The sequence below is a fragment of the Prionailurus viverrinus genome, chromosome F1, assembly GCF_022837055.1.
Source record: "Prionailurus viverrinus isolate Anna chromosome F1, UM_Priviv_1.0, whole genome shotgun sequence".
Taxonomy (NCBI): Eukaryota; Metazoa; Chordata; class Mammalia; order Carnivora; family Felidae; genus Prionailurus; species Prionailurus viverrinus.
The window spans coordinates 46,076,332-46,098,652 of record NC_062577.1 but is presented as its reverse complement, the minus strand read 5'-3'; the positions used below and the strand labels follow the sequence as shown (position 1 = coordinate 46,098,652).

The 22,321-nt window shown below is 36.8% G+C and overlaps 1 protein-coding gene across 1 annotated transcript in view; it reads left to right on the top strand.

The window, feature by feature from the left end:
• The window catches only part of RGS13 (regulator of G protein signaling 13), an 81,357-nt gene that overhangs the window by 15,917 nt on the left and 43,119 nt on the right, over nt 1–22,321 (top strand). The window contains exon 3 of the mRNA XM_047840073.1: nt 8,645–8,744. The gene's annotated coding sequence lies outside the window, so the exon portion shown is untranslated. The remainder of the gene's footprint in view (nt 1–8,644; nt 8,745–22,321) is intronic.

The window sequence follows — 22,321 nt, the reverse complement described above, 5'->3', positions numbered from 1 at the left end:
CAACACTGTGCTAAGTGCGGGTGCTATAGTGGTAAAAACACACAGTCCTTCCCTCATGAAAGCAAGTCATAGTTTATCTGAACTAGGGTCTGACAAAGGTGTTCAGAGATACGCTGGAGAAAAAGAGATTACACGATTTATGTCAAACTCAGAAAGTTAGCAGGGTTTTTTTCCAGAACATTTTGTTTGGCTTCTTAACTCTCACATATTTAAACCATTTGGTGGAGGCAATGTGGAGGTTAAGGGCATCAGTGGAGTTGTCAGAAAGATCCAACCTGGCATCACTACTACCCACGTCACTGTGGACAAGTTGCTTAACATCTTTGAATTTCAGGATTCCCAACTATAAAATGAGAACAATACCTAACTGACAGGGTGTGTATGGGGCGGGGGGATGAAGTAGTGCCAGTAAAGCTTGAAGCTCAGCACTTAGCATGTAGAAAGTCGGCAATGAATGGTAGCTAGCTTTGATATACTTTACACTTAAAGCTACAATCTCTGGGGTGACAAGTTCCTTAAGCAAAGTAACCACTGCACTAAATAGAACTTCCTCGTATTTGTCAAAGCATGTGTCCATTAGGCTCAGAGGGGCCTCCCTTCTTTCGGGATGACTGAGGCTGTGCTCAAACCATTAGTTTATCCAAGGGGAAATCCCCAACATGTGATGGTAAGGCTATAAAGAGGAATTTCCGTGAAGAAGAAGAGGTATGTATTTTTTAAATAATTGGGTTTTTAAAAATGCTTAATATTTATTTATTTTTGAGAAAGAGAGCATGAGCAGGGGAGGGGCAGAGAGAGAGGGAGACACAGAATCGGAAGCAGGCTCCAGGCTCTAAGCTGTCAACACACAGCCTGAAGCAGGGCTCGAACTCACAGACCGGAAGGTCATGACCTGAGCTGAAGTCAGACGCTTAATTGACTGAGCCACCCAGGCACCCAAATTTTTAAAATAATTGTGTATATATATATATATATATATATATATATATATATGTGTGTGTGTGTATATATGTATATGTATATATATGTATATATATATATATATAACTTACAAATAATAAGTATACATAGACTATATGTGTGTGTGTGTGTGTGTGTGTGTGTGTGTGTGTATATATATATATGTATATATATATATATGTATATAGACTATATATATATACTCATGAGAATCACAGGCTATTAGACCTAGAAGTATTGGAGACAATCTAAATCCACTTTATAAAAGTTCAGAAAAGCAAAATAACTTCTCCAAGGGCACCAAATAGTGGCTGAGTGAGGACAACCTATCAGTTACAAGATATGATCTCTATATTACCTATAATTTATCTTCATACTTTAGAATTATTATTTTTCAAAGGTATAAATGCTATTTCCAAAAAAATCCTACAACCTAGACTATTTTCTGCAAAAATTAAAAAGACAATGTTTTTTTTCTCTAACATGACTCATAACTTTTTAACTAAGTCTCTGGTCACTACATGGGAATTATAACTGGGTGGCAAGTCTGTCCGTCATTCCCGTGTGCCTGGCACTATATTAAGTACTTTGCTGTGATTTCTCATTTAATCCTCACCTACAACTGGTTAAGACACATACCCTTATTTTCAAAATTAGCCAAATGGGTTAACTCAGGCTCAGTGACGTTAGATCATTTGTACAAGTTCACACCGCTACCAGGTAGGAAGGAAAGATTTGAAGCTATTCAGCCTAACTCCAGAGGCACAGAAATATGAGAGATTCTTCGCACAAACTTGCTAAATCCTGCCCTTTTATCTTATTTTCCAGTGTTCGGACTTCCCTGCTCAAGCCATGATATATTATGCTGAGTGTTGACCTGATTCTCTAGCTGGTTGACTAGAGATTACAGTCACATAAGTCAGAAGAAACCAGCTCAGGGCTTTGTGCTGATGTAGCTAAGGAGTGGGATAGGTCAGACTGACTGGACCTTTTGCTCCTGCAGGTGATGACACAGGAATGCAGCTTCCTTGGGGTGTGATCGGGATGGCCCAATAGAGAGCCTGGTGTCCTGTGGGCCTCAACAATGTAAAAATCTTCCTGGACAGCTTTCCAAATCGCTAAGAAAATTACATTACCCAAATATCTCTAAAAGCCCACTCCCTTTAATAATTCTCTTTGCTAATCTGATATACTACATTCAAGCAGAAATCATCAAAGTTACAGCAAAGTATATCAATGTTCCCTGTGGTAGCAGACAGAGAGAGTCAGGCAGAGCAGCTCTCTTACATTTGGCCACCTAACTGCAATGATAAGTAACACTTTTATAGATCCGTTTATTTGACAGTGTGGAAATTGAATTGAATTGAAATCAGAAGCTTGGGCCTACCTCACATGAGCTGTATAATCTAGGGCTTGCCATGACCCTGTATGAACTTCAATACCTTTTATATAATGGAACTGATTTCATTTGCTTTTACTTATTTAATGTGTTTATTATGCTCATCAAATAAGAATGTTTTAGACATGGGTGTGAAAAATATAAAATGTTATACAAATACCTGATACCATCATTAGTAACTAATAGTATTTGGAAGGATTTTTACGCCTTATTTATCATACGTAGTTTATTCAGGTAGAGGTGTATCAGTCCTACACTAAGAGGGAATGATACAAACCACAGAGGACATGGCTGTCACCAGTGTTAAAGGAAAACCCTCTTGTCCAGAACAGGTGACAGATTCCAAACAACAGAACTGAGCGGAACTTTTTCAGGGATGATTATTCCAAACCCACCTAGGGAAACAAAGTTTTAGGAGAGACGGAGAGACTTGCTCAAACCCACCCAGTTTCAGTCCAATGCTCTCCTAATGTGGTTTTATTCTCTTCTTCATTTTGATTATTATAATCTAATTGTCTTTTAAAATAATCTAAAAGGGAGAAATTTGCATGATTGATGTCCTTTAATGGTCAGACTGCATTTTCTGAAAACTTCATAGAATAAATCAGATGAAAAGAAAATGACATCAAGGCAGCTATGGGACATGGGCTTGCAACCACCACCCCGAGACGACAACCATTAATCTTGTCACTAATGACATAGCCAGTAACAGTGTGACTCTTCTCCTTTCTGTGATTACTGAAGAGGTGACAAAGCACCAGCCCATGGGAAACTCCTAGAAAATAAAAAGAGACTAGATGAGGCATATTTTCCCTCAAGTTTATTTAAAATGCAAGGATGGTGATTGGCTTTTGAAACGTATTACCCACCACTCTTTCCTTCTCAAACACTCCATTTTACTTCCACCCACTCAAAACTTTTTATAAATAAGACCATTTGGTCACAGAATAAAAGGAAGTAAACAAGACTGATGGTTGCTTAATTATTTCATGTGTTAAAAAGTCATAAGCTTTTAATAGATATAGAAATGCCAATTCAAAATTTTAGGTATTTAACAGACCTCTTCTCCAGAACTAACAACCCCATATCCTGTGGCAACTCCTGACCTGACTGTTCCATTGGAGACATTGTCCCCAGAATGAGCCTCAGTTAGTCAAAATCTTCTAAAAACTGTTACAAAAAGTGAAAGTAGAGGACACCAGCAGAATACAATGAAACTATGATCTCCCTGGAGCCCACTTCATCTCTGTCAATGCTGTCTGTGTTTGTATCCCTTTTTTAATTAATCACATAACTTTTTTGGACTATATTGCATTAAGTTCCTATTCATTTTCACATGAATTTATCTGAAGAAAGCTCTCTATATTGTCTGAAACTAAATATAAGATTTTAATGTATTCCTAACTTTTTCAGTCCATAGTCCTTTTTATTAAGAATATTGTTTATTCCTGGTTATCTCATTTCACTTTTGAGATGCCCCTCCTATCGTCCAAACTATCCATAATGTTAGTGTCATACCACCTTGAAAAGGACTAGAATTATAGAAGTGATCATGCTGACAATCTAGAAAGAGAATTTTTTTTAATTTACGTGTAATTTTGGAGAAAATGGTCCCTAACTATGTCCAGCATGGATGTGAGCACATTCCCATGGATAAGATGCCCTAGCTAATACTGATAGACATAAAGCTCTGTAAGCTTTTTAACTCTGTAAAAGCCCATCCTTCCATTTAGAATGCTCCTCCCTGCTCTAAATAAATAAACTCATAAATGAGTAATACAAACATACAATCTGATTGCCAAAAATTTGAAGCTTTTTACATGTAAGAGTCCATTAGAGATTTTTTTCAAATCTAAGCTAATCATTTTTCTGTAAATCTCCATTACTCTTTAAAACCCACTTCTGTTCCAGGTATCCCCATTAGAATTCTAAATTAAAATCAACACTTATCTTTGACTAGTTCCTATTCTCACTGCCTTTATCCGAGAGAGAGAGAGAGAGAGAGAGAGAGAGAGAGAGAGAGAGAGACAAAGCATGAGTGGGGGAGGGGCAGAGAAAGGGAGACACAGAATCTGAAGCAGGCTCCAGGCTCTGAGCTGTCAGCACAGAGCCCAGAACAGGGCTCAGACTTTCAAGCTGTGAGATCATGACCTTAGCTGAAGTCCGACACTCAACCGACTAAGCCACCCGGGCGCCCCACACCCAGACATTCTCTTGACTCACTTCCTATCCATTTTTCAACCCACTGCACTGAAACTTATATCCTCACAACTTCTCTGAAGCTGCCTAATAAATAAAGTTAATGTGTACCATAACTTCACATATTTGGTACAGAAAATTATTTTTTTTATATTTATTTTTGAGAGAGTGTAAGCAGGAGAGGGGCAAAGAGAGAGGGAGACAGGGGATCTGAAGAAGACTCTGCACTGACAGCAGAGAGCCAGATGCGGGGCTCAAACTCACGAATTGTGGGATCATGACCTGGGCGGAGATTGGACGCTCAACCGACTGAACCACTCAGGGGCCCCACTACAAAATATTCTTATCTGCTCAATTTCCCTTTTCCAGTTACTACACATGCTATTGCCAGAACAGTTTGCATAAATAACTACCTCAGTGTGGTTACTCCCCTGCTGAAGAGCCTATGGAATACCAACCACATCAAAACTGAACTCTTCTTCCTAGTTTCTGAGTTGTTCATGCCCAACTTTATTTCCCATACTCTAATACCTGCTCTCAAGTTCAATCATGAAGAATGGCATGTTTGGTTCCTAATTTCTATATCCACCCCATTGTTGAAGACTCAGTATCCCTACTCACAGGTTTAACCCTGCCTCTAGGCTTTGAGCAATCCTACACCTAAAACAACAGAATATGAGAATCCCTGTATTAATAATTTCCTGGTGTTATGTTGAACTAGTCTTGCTGCTTATGTCCACTTTGACATGAGGACCTTTCATCTTTTCTTCTGATCACTAGTGCCTCATACTGACTTGACTTACCTTTTATTAGCCCCATGCACCCAGGCACTGATACTAGACCTCCACTAGTATCTTCACTAGCTCCTTATCTTCCTGACTTTCTGTTTGTTGACTGCTGTTTGAGCCTCTCTTGATAATTATCCTCTTTCCCTCTGCACCTGTACTTGTCTTGGACCCTTGATTAGAGTTACTTTGCCTTCTCCTGATAGTCAAACTCCCTGGTTTCACACACTGGCCAACATATCCGCTTTTCAGATAACCTTGATTCCATATTCTAGAGCTGGCTTAGACTCGAGTTCATCAATTCTAACTTGAAGTTTTTCGACCTGGATCATCCCATAAGCAGACAAGCTCAGCCGCTTCACTGTAAGGTCTGCTACAGCATTTATTCCACATCCATTTTTCTTTCTTTTTTTCTCCAGATTTTATTGAGGAATAGTTTAAAAATAAAAAGTGCATGCATCTAAGTGTACAATGTGATGCTTTGATATTACACATATGCATTGTGCAATCATTATCACAATCAAGCTAATTAACATAACCATCACATCACATTATTTTTGTTGTTGTTTTTGGTGAGGACAATTATAATCTACTCTCTTAGCAAATTTCAAGTATACAATACAATATTAACTATTGTCACCATGTTGTATGCTAGCTCTCTGGATCTTATTCATTCTGCATAACTGAAACTTTGATCCCTTTCACCAGCACCTCCCCATTTTCCCCACCTCCGAGCTCCTGGTAGCCACCATTCTACTCTCTGCTTCCATGAGTCCTGTGAGATTTTTTTTTATGTTCCTCATTTTTACAACGTTACACGTCTGTTCCGCAAAGGCAGATCTATCATTCGAAGCCCACTTCAAGTCCTACTTCAACAAATTCAAGTGTCTGGTATAACATCTCTGAACGTTACAATACTTCTAATCTGTATTATAAATAATATCTTACCTTTCTCTACTCTTCAAAGCATACAACATAATTGTTGCTAATAACTTTGCAGTTACAGGACACATTTTATCTCAGCATGAAATTGCATTTTAATATTCAGAATATTTTAGAATAGGAATTTTTATAAAATAAATGACAAAGTATTAGACTATAAGTTTAACTCATATATAAATGGAAAGATAGATCGTTTACACAATATCAAACCTGTAGGAAAATTTTAGCCTCAAGTTTTCAATCATCTTCCAACATAAATTTTATTCTGTTGTTGGTGTTTATCTAGAAAATGTATATTAAGTAGACTAGAGACAAACCAAGAAGAGTAAAATATAAACCCTATAATGTAAGCAGATTATGGATGAACTGCTTTAGGCTATATTCTCTCTTAAGAGAGTATGATGGTTGTTCCAATATATGGTATTATGATTTTCTTGTACATTAAAAAAAAGTATTTAGCATCATACGGACAAACTTGTTACATACTATATTTATTTAGTATTTTTTACATATGTGAACAGTTAAAATTTGGTTTTGAATAGATTAACAGGAAGGAACTATAATTACAACACAAAATAAAATGAGATGGCCAAATTGGATCTCTTGGATCTATCTAGCTTTACAATTGTAGGATTCTATGGAATATTCAATCATCTGCCACCAACAAACTCTTGAGATAACTTTCATCTCAGTAATATTGTAAACCATAAGCACGGAAATTGACCTGGATAATGTTTTCTGATGGTTTTTAATTTCATTCCATGATTATAGTCTTTGAAGATTAGATTGAGTCTGGGTTTCACCATTAAATAGTTATGTGATCTAAGACAAGTCACTTCACTTCTCTGACTTCATTCCCTCATTTATAACATAGGAATAATATAAATAATTAACCTATCTTCCTCAGGATAATATTACAAAAACATATGAGATAACATATATTAAAGTGCTATACAAATAACAAAATTTTATATAAAATTTGATTATTACATTATATATATAACTACTTAACTATACCAAGATTATATTCGTTCAACTTGAAACAGTTAACATTTTACATTAGTATCAGACCACTTCTTCTTGCCTTGGTTACTGGTGAATGGCCAAGACTGTTGCTGTAAATAAATGGACACTAGGCTGTTTCTAAAAAATACATGTGGCTCAAGATTAGACTTCTTCCGCTTTGTGGTCTCACATGTCTGACCACAGCAACTATTTTTAATCATAGTCTATACTTTTTAGTGACATCTAACTCCATACGTCAGAGTCATCATCCTTAGCAAGACGTAGAGATGTATGACGTGTTTGATGTACTTCTTTTGTTTTGTTTTTCTTTATCATTTTCATATGTGTTTCTACTTCGATAATTTTAAGAACATTCAGATCACCTCACAACATTGAGGCAGGCATTGACCACTACTTCCTCAAGTGTATAAAGTTCTGATAAGAAAATGTGCTAGCCAACTGTTCTTGACCTAACTTAACTAATAAAAATATTTCTTTTTTTTTTTTAATTTTTTTTTTTAATGTTTACTTATTTTTGACAGAGAGAGAGAGAGAGAGCATGAGCCAGGGAGGGGCAGAGAGAGAGGGAGACACAGAATCTAGAAGCAGGCTCCAGGCTCTGAGCTGTCAGCACAGAGCCGGACATGGGGCACGAACTCACAGACCATGAGATCATGACCTGAGCTGAAGTCGGACGCTGAACTGACTGAGCCATCCAGGTGCCCCTACTAATAAAAATATTTCTAAAGAAAGTTTACAAGATAACAATGAATTGCCATTATTTTCAACTCTAACTGAATATTTTTACGTACTAAAGGCTGAACTATATTATTTAAATAAACACTTGGAATTACAACTTAGACTGTTTCTATATGTTAATGCATAAAGGAGCATGATATTTGCCACTTTATCTGCTTAGTCTTGATAGAGAAAACATGGCAAAGACTCATGAATATGTGGTTCAGTTGGATTAACTAAAACATCATTAATATTCTAGTGTCATCTGTTTCTCTCTCTCCCAGAACACAGTAAGGCTATGAGAAGAGAAGTTCGTATCCCAAAATAAGTGTACTCCACAGTTAAACATTGAGAGGAAGGATGAGACAAGGAGCTTTAGGGATTAGCTGCCCATCCCACAGTATGAGATCAGCCTCCAAGGCCATTTCAACCTCAAAAATGAAATAGGGTGGGGTTGGGGATAGGGGTATAGCAGCAGAAAAAGTCTGCCGTGGACTCTATTTCTTCAACACCACACTCTCAACCACTCTGACCTCTTAGTAAATTTCTTTCAAATAAATATGGTGCATTTCAAAAGAATTGCAGTAAATAAAAATGTATCTTTCTTTTAGCATAGGTATGTTCCTTCTAAAGAGAATAAATGCATCTTTTTTGAAGATTAAATAAAACATGAGAAAAGTTGATCACAAAGAAAATCCTCAATAAGTTCCAAAAAAGTAAGTTACACAGACCACAATTCAATAAAAATCTGATATTAAAAATACACATTTAAACAAAAAACGGTTTTTGATTATAATATTCTAAAGAAAACCTCTTAAGTCAAAAGAATAAAATAAAGAACAACTTGTAAAATAAAACATAGGACCATTTCAACAACAAACTTGAGAATACTATATATAAAATCACAAGTTCATTGCTTATTTTTTTTAAGGAAAATAAATGTATTAAATATTTACATCACAAAAAGAATGAAGAAACAACAGCAAGAAAAAGCAGTTATTCAACGAATAAAATTATTCAATGAAGAAAATACTAGATAAAAAACTGAAATTAATAAATTATACATTGGTGAATCTAGGAATGGTTAATTGCAAGAAAATAAAATAAATAGGAAAACCTCTATTAATTCTAATGAAACATTAAAAAGTAATTATATTGGGGCACCTGGGTGGCTCAGTTGGTTAAGCATCCAACTTCAGCTCAGGTCATGATCTTATAGTTCATGAGTTCAAGCCCCACATTGGGCTCTCTGCTATCAGCAGAGAGCATGCCTCAGATCCTCTGCCCCCCTCTCTCTCTGCCCCTCCCCTGCTCTCTTTCTCAAAAATAAATAAACATTTTTTAAAAAGTAATTATATCTTAAAGAATATATAATAACAAGAAGATAATTCATTATCCATTCTTTCATTTGTTTGTTCAAAAAGTCTATGAAGCATGAAGTGTTAAATTCTATGCACTGGTGATATAATAAAGAATGATCAGGAAAAATTCTAACCTTAATGAGCCAATATTCTATTGGGAAGAGACAAATTAATAATAATAATAATAATAATAATAATAGTAATAATAGAGAGAAAAAGGGAGGGAATAAAGAAAAGACAGAAAATAGAAAAGAAAAAAGGGAAATCAATTGACAATAAGTGCTAAAATAAAAAAGTAATGGAATCAAAGTCATAGAGAATATGGAGATAGAGAAGTTTACATGGTGTGTTTAGGGAAGGTCCCTGGATAAGACAATGTTGGAACTGAAGGACATGAAGAGATGAACTTTGTGTATTTATGGGAAGAACATTTCATAGGTAATGAACAGCAAGTACAAAGTACCCAACTGACCAAGCGAGGTTGATGGCAAGGAAGAAATATTACAAAATCTCCATCTGGTTCTCAGGAATCCAGGTGCTGAGGGAATGGGCCAGGTAGAGTCTAAAAAAGCAACATGTCTGACCGAATTCCCCAAACCCAGCATGATGCAGGAGCAGTAGAGGATGAACTGTTTGGGGTCCTTAGGCAGCTGGGCTCAGGAAGCTTTAGAATGCCCCTCTCCTTGTGTCATGGAGGAACATAGAAATAGCTGGAGAGTTGGACTCAAAATGCTTTATAGCCAGAGATGAGATGAATTTAGCAGTTACTCTGAACTAACATCTAAGGACTAAGCAGGACCAGGGACGACTGGACCATTAATGTGGTTTGACCACCAAGGTCCAGAGGGAAGCTTGGAAGGACACCAAGATGGACAGAGGATGACAACTTGTGACCAAATGGTCTCTTCTGTTAGAAACAAGACAGAGGCACCTGGGTGGCTCAGTTGGTTGAGCATCCAACTTTTGATTTTGGCTCAGGTCATGATCCCAGGGTTGTGGGATGGAGTCCCATGTCAGCCTCTGTGCTGTGCATGGAGCTTGCTTAGGATTCTATTTCTCTCACTCTCTCTCTCTTTCTCTCCTTCTGCCCCTCTCCCCTGCTCATATGCTCTCTCTCTCTCTTTCTCTCTAAAAAAGAAAGAAAGAAAGAAAGAAAGAAAGAAAGAAAGAAAGAAAGGAAGGAAGGAAGGAACAAGACAATAAACTGAAAATAGAGTCACTTATACTAAGTCCTGTCCCCAAATGGAGACACAGTTTCAGCCTCCCCAGAAATGGATTCTTAAACCAATCAGGAATCACCTGATCAACACTAGTTAGGTAATCTGCCTGATGGACCCCTGCCATCCCCTAAAGGAAAGTAATCTTGCAATAACCAACCCACTTTTTGCCTCCTCATTTCCACTCCCTTCTGCATATAAAAGTCTTTCATTTATACAGTCCTTGGAGCTCCTTTCTATGTGTTAGATTAGATACTTCCTGATTTGAATCAATTTTCACTCAAACTCTTAACATTTTTAATATGTCTCAGTTTATCTGATATGTCTCAGATAAAGTTTAATATGTCTCAGTTTACTCTGATACCACAATTTTATGGAAACGCCAGAACAGCCAGAGATTTTGAAATTAGGTTAGAGGAGATGAGAAATTTTAATTTCTTGAATACATGAGTTAATGGATTGAAGTCCATATTCACTCACCTGTTGAGAGCAACAAGAATGCAAATATGTATATTCCTACACAAATATAAAACACACATTTGGCATGAAGCATAGACCAAGACAGGTTTTTTTTGGTCCTATTTCTTTGGGATTTAGGTTATCTAAACTCTGGATATGTCATCCCTGTAGTACAGACCAAATCCTGGACATGCTAGGTAAATCTACTGTAACTCAGAAAATAAGTTACAGCTACAAAACTGTCATGAAGAAGGAGAGAGTGTTGTGGGAGGAGAGCAGGGAAATTGGACCGAGGCTGGAGGATCAGGTAAAACTTCTCTAAGCAAGAAGCATTTTAACTCAGTTACCTGCATGAGGGAGCCTCAGCACAAGTCTGTCCATCCAGTGAGTTTTTAACACCTATTTTATAGGTGAGGAAAAGTGTAATGATGTTTGCCTGGGGGGAAGGTCAGGTATTGATACACTGAAGGCATGTCAAAGATTTTTATTTAGCCTTTTTCTTTTTAAAAAAAAAACTTTGTTTGTTTGTTTGTTTGTTTGTTTGTTTTGAGGCGGAAGCAGGGGGCAAGAGAGACAGGAGAGAGAGAGAAACCCAAGCAGTCTCCTCGTTGTCAGTGCAGAGCCCAACATGGGGCTCTATCCCATGAACCATGAGATCATGACCTGAGCTGAAATCAACAGTGAGTTGCTCAAATGACTAAACCACCCAGGTGCCCTTATTAGCCTTATTTCTAATTGTTTACTTTTCATAAAGAGAATAATTTTGTATAATACTTATGTAATTAAAATCCATTTTGCATAAGTAACTCATGCCGGAGATCACCTAGCAAATAACTGCCAATGCTAAGATTTCAACTCAGGTCTATCAGACCCCAATGCTTGTAACCAGTATGTTCTGGAAAACATCTAAACTTCCAGTAATAAGGCAATGGGTATGTAAATCATAGTAAAAAGTAGCTAATTTGGAGTCTAAGGTTCAGGCGCTTTTGATAAATAGAATAGGTCTACCACAGACCGACTAGCTTTTGGAACTTATAACCTGCTCCATGGGAAGTACCTGATGCCTTTCCTCCTCCATGTTTACATTCTCCATTTTTCTGCATAAAAGCTGTGGCATTCACCTGGCTACAGGTACCATAAGTTATGTGTGATGTTCTGAAAGATGAAGAAAAGATACAGAACTTAAACAAATACCTAGGACAGGACCTGGATCATCAGCCTCTGATGGAGGCAATCTCTCCCTGTTGCCAACCACACGCAGAGACACACACACACACACACACATACACACACACACACACACACACACACTCTTATACACCACGACGGCCAGCACCATTTTATCCAGCTCATTGTTGGCAGCAAAGAGGACATCTGTGATAATCGGGTAAGGAAGGGTGATAGGTCTTATTTTATCACAATGTAGGCATCGATGCTTTTCTGCCTTGGAAACTGGAAGTACATAAGTCAGAATTCTTTGTTGTAAGCAAAAATAGTTCAAAACAAAAACCTAATTAATCATAAAAGGAATTTATATATTAGAAGGCTATTGGCTGGCTCTTATAACTGCTGGAAGGCCCAGAGGTTGGAAACTCTATCCCAAATCCTGCTGCAAAACTGTCTCATAGACTGGCCCTCACTACCCCTCAACCCCTGGGCACTGACATGGTGCTTGTGGTGCCCACACTCCAAACACCAAGAGCTGCTATGGACACCACAGCACTTCTGCCTCCGGGAGCGGACAGCGGCTGCCATGCTCACTGCTCTCCCTGGAAGGATCCTGCCATTCCCCCTTCCACGGGACTGACTTCTGATTCACATATGGCACGGTACATCTGTTTGGCAGGTGCTGTGACACATCCCCATGTCCTAGCTACAAGGGAGTCTGGAACATTTTTAATTTTCCTCCACAAAGTGAGAGATGGGCTCTATCTTATAAGGTAAGGGATTCTGTAAGGGGTTCAGATGCTGAGAAATCCACAGAATGACAAACATCAACCACAGAGTGAGATGGGAGAGATGAAGAGAACCCAAAATGTCTTTCTCTGTCTCCCCCTGCTTCTGAAACAAGGGACTAAAAAACCAAAGAAGTCAATGATGGATGTGACAGACCTATTCCAAAAACATCTTAACACCTTCATTTTCAGCCATGAGTAAATGAATATTTTACCTGAAGCAAACTAATATCCACACAAGTTAAAGTGCAGTATTACAAGTGGTTCAGGAGAAAACAGATGCCAGGCTGGCCTCCAGTCAGCCAGGCCTAATAATACACCCTTCACATACCTGTCACAGGTCCTTCAGAGCCACCCCAGGTGACCATCCTCTTTCTCCACCTCCTCTGCCCCTGCTCTTCTCCACCCTGCAACAGACTGCCAGGGCAGATCTTGGATCTTACCCCAACCTTCCCTCTCTCATGAATACCACATGCATGACAAGTGAAATCCCAGGATTTGATGAATGTTTGGTCCCTCAAATCCTCAGTCTTACAATTATTCCTAGTTCATGGACTATGAAAATAACTATGTGAGGTTCCCACATAGTAATAATTATTCCCAATTAATCTTTCCACCTAGACCTTAGATATAGAATACCAGGGGTGCAAAAAAAAATAGAGCTATGTGTCTCACTCTCTAAAATGCCACTTTATGCTTCAGCAAAAATGTTATTGACCTTTCCTACAAAATTATCATACTGGCTTTTAATTATAGTGGGTTACGGTGACACCTAGTGGCTAATGGGCATATTTTGGAATACCAATTTGATCAGCTTAATCAACTTTCTCTCTTTTTTCATAAATACAGTCATAATGTCCATTTATGGATTCTGGCACATTTAAAGAATACTGAAAATATATAAAATTTCCATTTCCCACAAAAAGATAGAAATGCTCAGACGAGCAATCTATAATTTAAAAAGGTCACCTTTTAAAAATTCTACTTAAATAAACCTTAAATAGATAGAAAATAAAATTATGGGCAGTCAGAATTAATGCATACTTTGTAATCAGTTAACCCCTCAACAGTTTAAGAATGTGAGGCATAATTGCTTAAACTAAAATTACTGGGATAGAAGTCAGTTTCATAGTCCTGGCTGTGCTGCTAATTAGCTGTTGTGAACTTGAACAAATTATGTATTTCTCTGCCCCACAATTCCATAATTGGTAACACAAGATTAGAACTTAGATGGTTTTTGAGTGACTCCCAACAAGACACTCCACAAATTGCCAGTCTCATGGTCCTCCTCATCATCTAGCCCTCTGTTCTAACACTACCAGACATCTAAGTGCTCAGTGCTGACTCTGGATGAAAAGTTTACTATATATTAGCATTTCTGGTACATGTATTTTATTTTGGGTCCCAAATTCATAATATGTCCTCAACATTTAATTCATTTATAGTCTCAACCTTGAGTAGATATACTAGCTTTGAATGTTTCCCCAACATGCTTCAGTAAACTGTCAAAAGGAATCACTAGTGTCTTGTTTTTACTTCATATTTAATAAAGAGATAGTTTTTCACTTAATCCATGAAATTGTAATTTTGTGTAACTCAATCAAATCTTCCCAATGTCTTCCACTTGTTACATCTGAAAAGCCCTATTCCTTGAACTCATTTTATGGTTACCCTCTCTCGCCCAACTACACCTCCCCCACCACTTTTCTGTCCTCACTTTCTCTCTCGTTATTTTGCTTTTAATTTATTCTTTTAAAAAAATGTTTTTACCAGTAAGTCTCCAAAGCGTAGATATTAGTAGTAACAATATGTCAAAGACTCATGGATCCGCCACTTTTTCTGGGTAAATTTTAACATGCCATCATATTTGATTTAGTAAAAACAGAACGCGGTGCAGACAATTGAGACCCTTATACCTATCTCTACTCTATCCCTGTCTTTGCAGATAATCACTCTCTAGATTTGGGGCTTATAATCTACCTGCATATCTTTATATTTTCATTACATGTAACTACAAATCATTGTATATTGGGTGGCATGTTTTTAAATGTTATATAAATTTTATATATAAGGATATATCCTTATGCAGTCTGTACAGAAGTTATTAAGTTTAACAGAAATATTTACCAATATTTTCCATTAAGGTATACACTTTTAGTTTTTTCTTTAAGGATTTTTCTGTAGCCCAAGGTCATAAAAATATTCTCCATTAATTTTTTTGAGGTATTAACATTTATGTCTTTAACCCATATTTTTGTAGGTATTGTGAGGTTGGGGTCTAAATTTATAAGGGGCTTTCTCCATGTGGATAATCAATTATACCAGCACTATTCATTGAAAATTCTATATTTTCTGCTGATTTTCACCTCTGTGATCTTATTTTTCCATATGAGGAGGAACATTCTGTCCTTGTACATTTTTCCACTTGTCTTTCTTTGCACAGATATCCCACCTTCATAATTTCTATTACCTCGAGTAAATCTAGATATCTGTTCTTTCCACCTGTTTGGAAAGTGCATTCACTATTTTTTATCCTTCCTTTTATAATGAATTATAGCAAGAATTTATCAAATTCAAAGGAAAAACTCTATTGTAACTTTGTTTGGAATTGTATGGAATGTATAAGCTAGTAAGGGCAGAGTTAATATGTTGGCAATGTTCTCCTCCATGGACATAACATAGTTCTCCATTTCTTTTGCAAAATAAAATGTTCATTTTCTCTAGAAATTCTTTTATATCCCTTGTTAAATTTATTCCTAGGCTCTATATAATTTTTGTCACTATTACAAGTATTATGCTTTAAGTTGTGTTCTTCTCATTGTTTATGCTATGTAAAGAAAGGCAGTGTATTTTTACATACTAACCGTGTATTTCAAAAACTTTGGTGAGCTTTTTCCAAATGTCAGATAATTTCCCTAAGTAGATTTTCTAAGTAGATAATCCTACCATAACATAGTTATACTCCTTTTGTCTCTTCATTGCTTATAGTTATGCTTATTTTTAATTTCTGCACTAGGCGTGGCCTCTAGTAAAATATTGAATAGAAAAAGTAATAGTAACTTCCTACGTTAATGCTTTGAGTGTTTTACTCTTCCTATGACATTTGCTGTAAATTTTTGGTAGAAATTCTACACAGCATTAAGGAAATTTTCCTCTATTCCTTGTTTTTCAGAATTTTTATTACAAATGGGTATTGCATGTTTTTATCAAATGCTTTTTCTAAATTTATTGAGGTAATCATGGGGCTTTTATCTATTAATGGGATGAAACATGCTAATAGTTTCATTACAGTAAAACTTCCTTGCATTCTGAAACAAACCTAATATAATCTTCATGTATTTGTTTATATAATATTAGCCTGGATTTGCTAATATCTTAGGAATTTTGCTTGTAAGTTCATAAGAAAGATGAGCCTACAATTTTCCTTTGTTGTGTTGTCTTTCTTCAGTTTTGGCATAGAAGTTTTACTAGTCTCAGAAAACGTGTTTATGAGGGTACTGATTCTCTACTCTGAAGAAGCTGATGTTGTATTGATATTATCTGCTGCCGACATTCTTTGGTAAAATCTACCTGTAAAATTATCTGGGACTGGATTTGCATGTTTGTGAGTGTAAGAGAAAGCGATGTTTGGCTTGGGGTGGGGGGATGTGCTCAAGATTTTCAACTTTTCATGCAATTGCCTTAATAAAGATTTATTCAAAAATTTTATTCACGTTTCAGTAATTCACATAAATTACATTTGTGTGGAAATCTGACCAGTTATTTCCTGAATGCATAGTACTCTCCTATGATTGTACTTAATATCTATTGGATCTGTAGATCTGTAACTATGACATTTTTCCATGTCTAATATTGTTATAGAACATCTCTCCTCTTTCCACCATCACTGCTGCCACACAGACTTTTCTATTAACTTTACATAGAGACAAATATATTTTTTAATCCTATGTTCCCTTTCTCTTAATTTTTTAAATTCATTTTTGAGAGAGAAACAGAGCATGAGCAGGGGAGGGAAAGAGAGAGAGGGAGACACAGAATCCGAAGTAGGCTCCAGGCTCTGAGTTGTCATTACGGAGCCCAATGTGGGGCTCGAACCTATGAACTGCAAGATCATGATCTGAGGCGAAGTTGGCTGCTTAACCAACTGAGCCACCAGGAGCCCCTCTATGTTCCCTTTCTCTTAATTTAGAATTATAGTTGCTTTTTCTTTCATTAACTTTTTCTCTCAGTTGTACTATTCCTTTCCTTTGATTTTGATGGGTTTTCCCTACTGATATCTCCCTGACTTTTTGTGTTGGTCATTTAGCTCATTATTTTATAGTTTTTCTTCTTTTTAAAAATCAGCATTTAATAAAATAAAAAAATTTAAAAATCACTTTAGCTTTACCTCACAAGTTTTGATATATAACATTTTTATCTTTCATTCACACTTTCCAGTTCCCATTTTGATTCCTGTGTATTTTTATTTGACTTCAGTTTCCAGATGTATGAGCAATTTTTAGATATCTTTTAAAAATTGAATTCTAATTTATTTCTTAATTTTCATTTGTATTTTATTTGTGGAAAAACACTTGACATGAGAGCTATCCATTTAACAGATTTTTTTTAAATATTTATTTTATTTTTGAGAGAAAGAGAGAAATGTGTAAACAGGGGAGGGGCAGAGAGAGAGGGAGACACAGAATCTGAAGCAGGCTCCAGGCTCTGAGCTGCCAGCACAGAGTCCAGTTTGGGGTTCTAACTCATGAACCATGAGATCATAATCTGAGCTGAAGTCGGACACTTAACCCATGAAACACCCAGGCACCCCCGTTTAACAGATTTTTAAGCATACTGTAAAGAATTATTAACTATAGGCACAATGTTGTACAGCAGATTTCTAGAATTTATTGACCTCACATAACTAAAACTTTATACCCATTGATTAGCAACTAATATCTCCCCTCCCCTTAGCCCCTGGAAACCACCATTTTCCTCTCTACTTCTACAAAATTGACTATTTTAGAATCCTTATATACATGGAATCATGCAGTATTTGTCCTTCTGTGACTGGCTTATTTCACTTAGCATAATGTCCTAAAGTTTCATTCATTTTGTGGCATGTTGCAGGATTTTCTTCATTTTTGAAGTTGAATAGTATACCATTGTATATATGCAACATATTTTCTTTAGTCAATTACCCATCAATGGGCATTTAGGTTGTTTCCACATTTTGACTATTGTGAATAATACTTCAAAAAACATGGGAATGCAGATAGTGTTTCAAGATCTGATTTCAGCCGATGGTACTTTTTACATTTATTTCTTATTTGAGAATTTCAGGAGCTCAAAGGTAAGCTAAATTTAAATCTCTCTCCCATGGTTACAAATTCTCATCAAAGACTTCATTTTTCTATCCCCAGTTCAGGCTGACAGTTAAGCTTCCTTGTCTTCTTCCGTGCCAATGGACAAATGTTTTCTCGTTCAACCATTTCCAATATTTATTCCTTTAAAGAATTCAGCTTTAAGCGGGGAGTAAAGGTAGGAGTCTCAATACCAATTCCTTCCATGAACTGGCCCAAAGCCCTGTCTTCCGTTCAGCATTAGCATCATAACGAAGATCCTAGCTTTCTCATGCTGACAATGCCTTCCCCCCCACCCCACCCCACCCCCACCAGCCTCTATTCTCTACCAGAGAGAACCACAGTATCAATTTTCCTTCTTACCACTCTGATTCCCCATTTAAAAGCATTTTTAACTATATTAGCTAGCAAATCTGTTTTGGTTTTTTTTTGTTTTGTTTTGTAAGGTTCTATTTGAATTCCAGTTAGTTAACATACAGTGTGATGTTAGTCTCAGATGTACAATTTATTGATTTAACACTTACATACAACACCTGGTGCTTTTGCAGGTTACTCGGTTCAAAAATTTCTGGAAATAAACTAGTCATTTTCTTTTCCAATTCAATTATAATTATATAGATAATTGACAAGAACACTGTACATAATAAGCCAAACATAAGTGTGAATAGAATGCTGTTTTCCATTATAAGTGAAAATGCTCTTTTCAAATAGTGGCCATGATTGTTAACCATTTTATTTTGTTATTTTTTATTTTTTTAAACATTTTTGATTTTTATTTATTTATTTTTTTCAATGTTTATTTATTTTTGGGACAGAGAGAGACAGAGCATGAACGGGGGAGGGGCAGAGAGAGAGGGAGACACAGAATCAGAAACAGGCTCCAGGCTCTGAGCCATCAGCCCAGAGCCTGACGCGGGGCTCGAACTCATGGACCGTGAGATCGTGACCTGGCTGAAGTCGGACGCCTAACCGACTGCACCACCCAGGCGCCCCTAATTTTTATTTATTTTTGAGAGAGAGACAGAGAGCAAGGGAGGGTGAGGGGGAGAGGAAGGGAGAGACACAGAATCTGAAGCAGACTCCAGGCTCTGAGCTGTCAGCAGAGCCCGACATGGGGCTCGAACCCATGAACCGTGAGATCATGACCTGAGTGGAAGCAGGACACTTAGCTGACTGAGCCACCAAGGTGCCCTGATAATTAATTAAAGTTTATATATTGAGTAGGCATTATTATGGAAAAATAATAACAACAAAATTAAAATAAATATTAATAAAGTTTATCAATCATTAAGCACTTAGGATGTGTCAGTTATTACCAATCCTTATAATAACTCTCAATTTCCTTCAGGAAATTAGCACTTGTTAAGTGTTTATCATCATGCAGCCAATTTGATGACTCAGCTAGGAATAGGATCCATCAGTTTCTGACACCAGAGTTGGTCACCCTTCTACATTAAGGACTTCCATATGTCATTCATGGATCTTAATTCATAAAGCACTATTATTTTCTTTGGATTTTTATTTGTGAGCTCTTTAACTCAAGGTTGCTAGAGCAAAACCTAGGTTACTTTTCTCTTTATTCACTATATTCACCTCCATCAGGTTGTATGTATATCTAGAGCTTGTTTTTTTATATGTAAACTTGTTTAAGTTGTTACAAATGGAGATTAAAGTCATAAAAAATATGCAAAATGCAACTAAGTATGGAGACTGTGTCATATTTATATAATCCTACTTCCTCACATAGTACCTAATTTTTTTTTACATAAATAAAATCAAAATGATCTGAAAATATTTTATCTAAGTACTTCATAAGTTACCTTATAATTCATGAATTAAATATATTATAAATATAGTTCCTCCTCAAAATTAATAAAAGCCCAGACCGGGGCGCCTGGGTGGCGCAGTCGGTTAGGGGTCCGACTTCAGCCAGGTCACGATTTCACGGTCCATGAGTTCGAGCCCCGCGTCAGGCTCTGGGCTGATGCTCAGAGCCTGGAGCCTGTTTCCGATTCTGTGTCTCCCTCTCTCTCTGCCCCTCCCCCATTCATGCTCTGTCTCTCTCTGTCCCAAAAATAAATAAACGTTGAAAAAAAAAATTAAAAAAAAAATGCCCAGACCTTAGCAACTATGTCTATAAAGAAATATTTCAGTGTAAAAATAAAGAGAAAACTAAATTCAAGATCTAAAAGTTTAAAATCATAATTTTCTCATGTAGCAATTATAAGTACCAGTCAACAAACTCAAGTGTGCAAAAAACTTTATTTTTCTAAAGTAAACATATTGTCTATATCAGTAACTTTAGACTTAACTATGAAATAAACCAATGAGCCTTATTACCACAACAGAACTTAAACCATGTGGTTCCAGAACTATCTTGCTCTCGTCTATGGTACTAACCAAACTATAGGACATATTTCTATCATCCTCTTAACACTTTCCAGGACTGGCCCTGGGCAGAAAGGCATAGCTTCTGCCCAGTAACTGACTCTCTTCAGAACAGATGTTTCTTGCTGTTACTCAGACTTTTCTTTCCTTCTACAGTAGAATCTTAATTTAATCCAGAGACATAGGTAGCAGAATTTCTATTGTCTTCAAAATCTATATTTTATATTCTGATTTAAGTGTATATACTTCAAAAGGCAACAGTAGTAATTTTTTGTTGCTGGGTTTTTCTCTCTGCATGTTGCGTAACATTCTTCCCTGAAGCAAAGAAAGCCACCAGCCTGACTTTCTGAATGTCTGAGATAGGTTGGGGTGGAAGGAATTTCCAAAGAAACGAGGTGATCTTTCTGCTTTATCAACAAAGAGATAAGTTGTTGAAACCAACAAAAGTTGACTTTAAACATGAGTAGAGATATTAGCTTGAATTATATAAAATTACTAATTTGCTACCATTTTTACCTTATAAAAAGACAACTTCGTATGATTCAACCTAATATTAGTGGATACATGTTATAATGAGTCAGTTCATGAGTTTAACATATTCTCTTAACAGGGAAATCAAGCACCATTCTGAATCTATATTATTATTTAATCTATAATCTATATTATTCTGTAGAGGAGAGATAGAATTCCTTTCATAAATGCTATCCTAAGAGATGAGGGTGATAAATTCTCCATCTATGAATTTTTATATGTAAAAACCATTTGGACAGATTACAAATACCAAGACAGTGGCACAGTGCACTTTTCTGTATAAGAGTATGTACATTGGAGCCAGTTGGCCTAGGTTCCAACCCAAGATCCACACTTGCTAGCTGACTGACCTTTCTGTGCTTCATTTCTTTTTCAATCTATAAATAGTCATACCCATCTCGTGGGGTTTTTATGAGAATTCAGTGAGTTCATGCTTTTATGTGCTTGTCAGAACAATGCTAAATGCATTGTGTTATGTGCATATTTAGCATCATTATTAGATGCTATGGGTTGAACTGTGTCCTCCAAAGATTCATATGCTAAAGCCTCCAGAGTACCTCAGAATATGATCTTATTTGGAAATAGGATTGTTGCAGATGCAGTTAATATAAAATATTGCTGGGGCGCCTGGGTGGCGCAGTCGGTTAAGCGTCCGACTTCAGCCAGGTCACGATCTCGCGGTCCGTGAGTTCGAGCCCCGCGTCAGGCTCTGGGCTGATGGCTCGGAGCCTGGAGCCTGCTTCCGATTCTGTGTCTCCCTCTCTCTCTGCCCCTCCCCCGTTCATGCTCTGTCTCTCTCTGTCCCAAAAATAAATAAACTTTGAAAAAAAAAATTTTTTTTAATAAAAAAAAAAAAGATAAAATATTGCTGCACTAGGGTAGGACAGAGAGAGTAAATGTGGACACAGTGACACATGTGCATTCAGGAAGTACATTTTGTGAGGATCAAGACAGAGATGTGGTGATGCTTTCATGAGTCAAAGAATGGCAAAGGTAGCCAGCAAACCACCAGAAACAGAGGGAAGAAGCATGGAACAGAT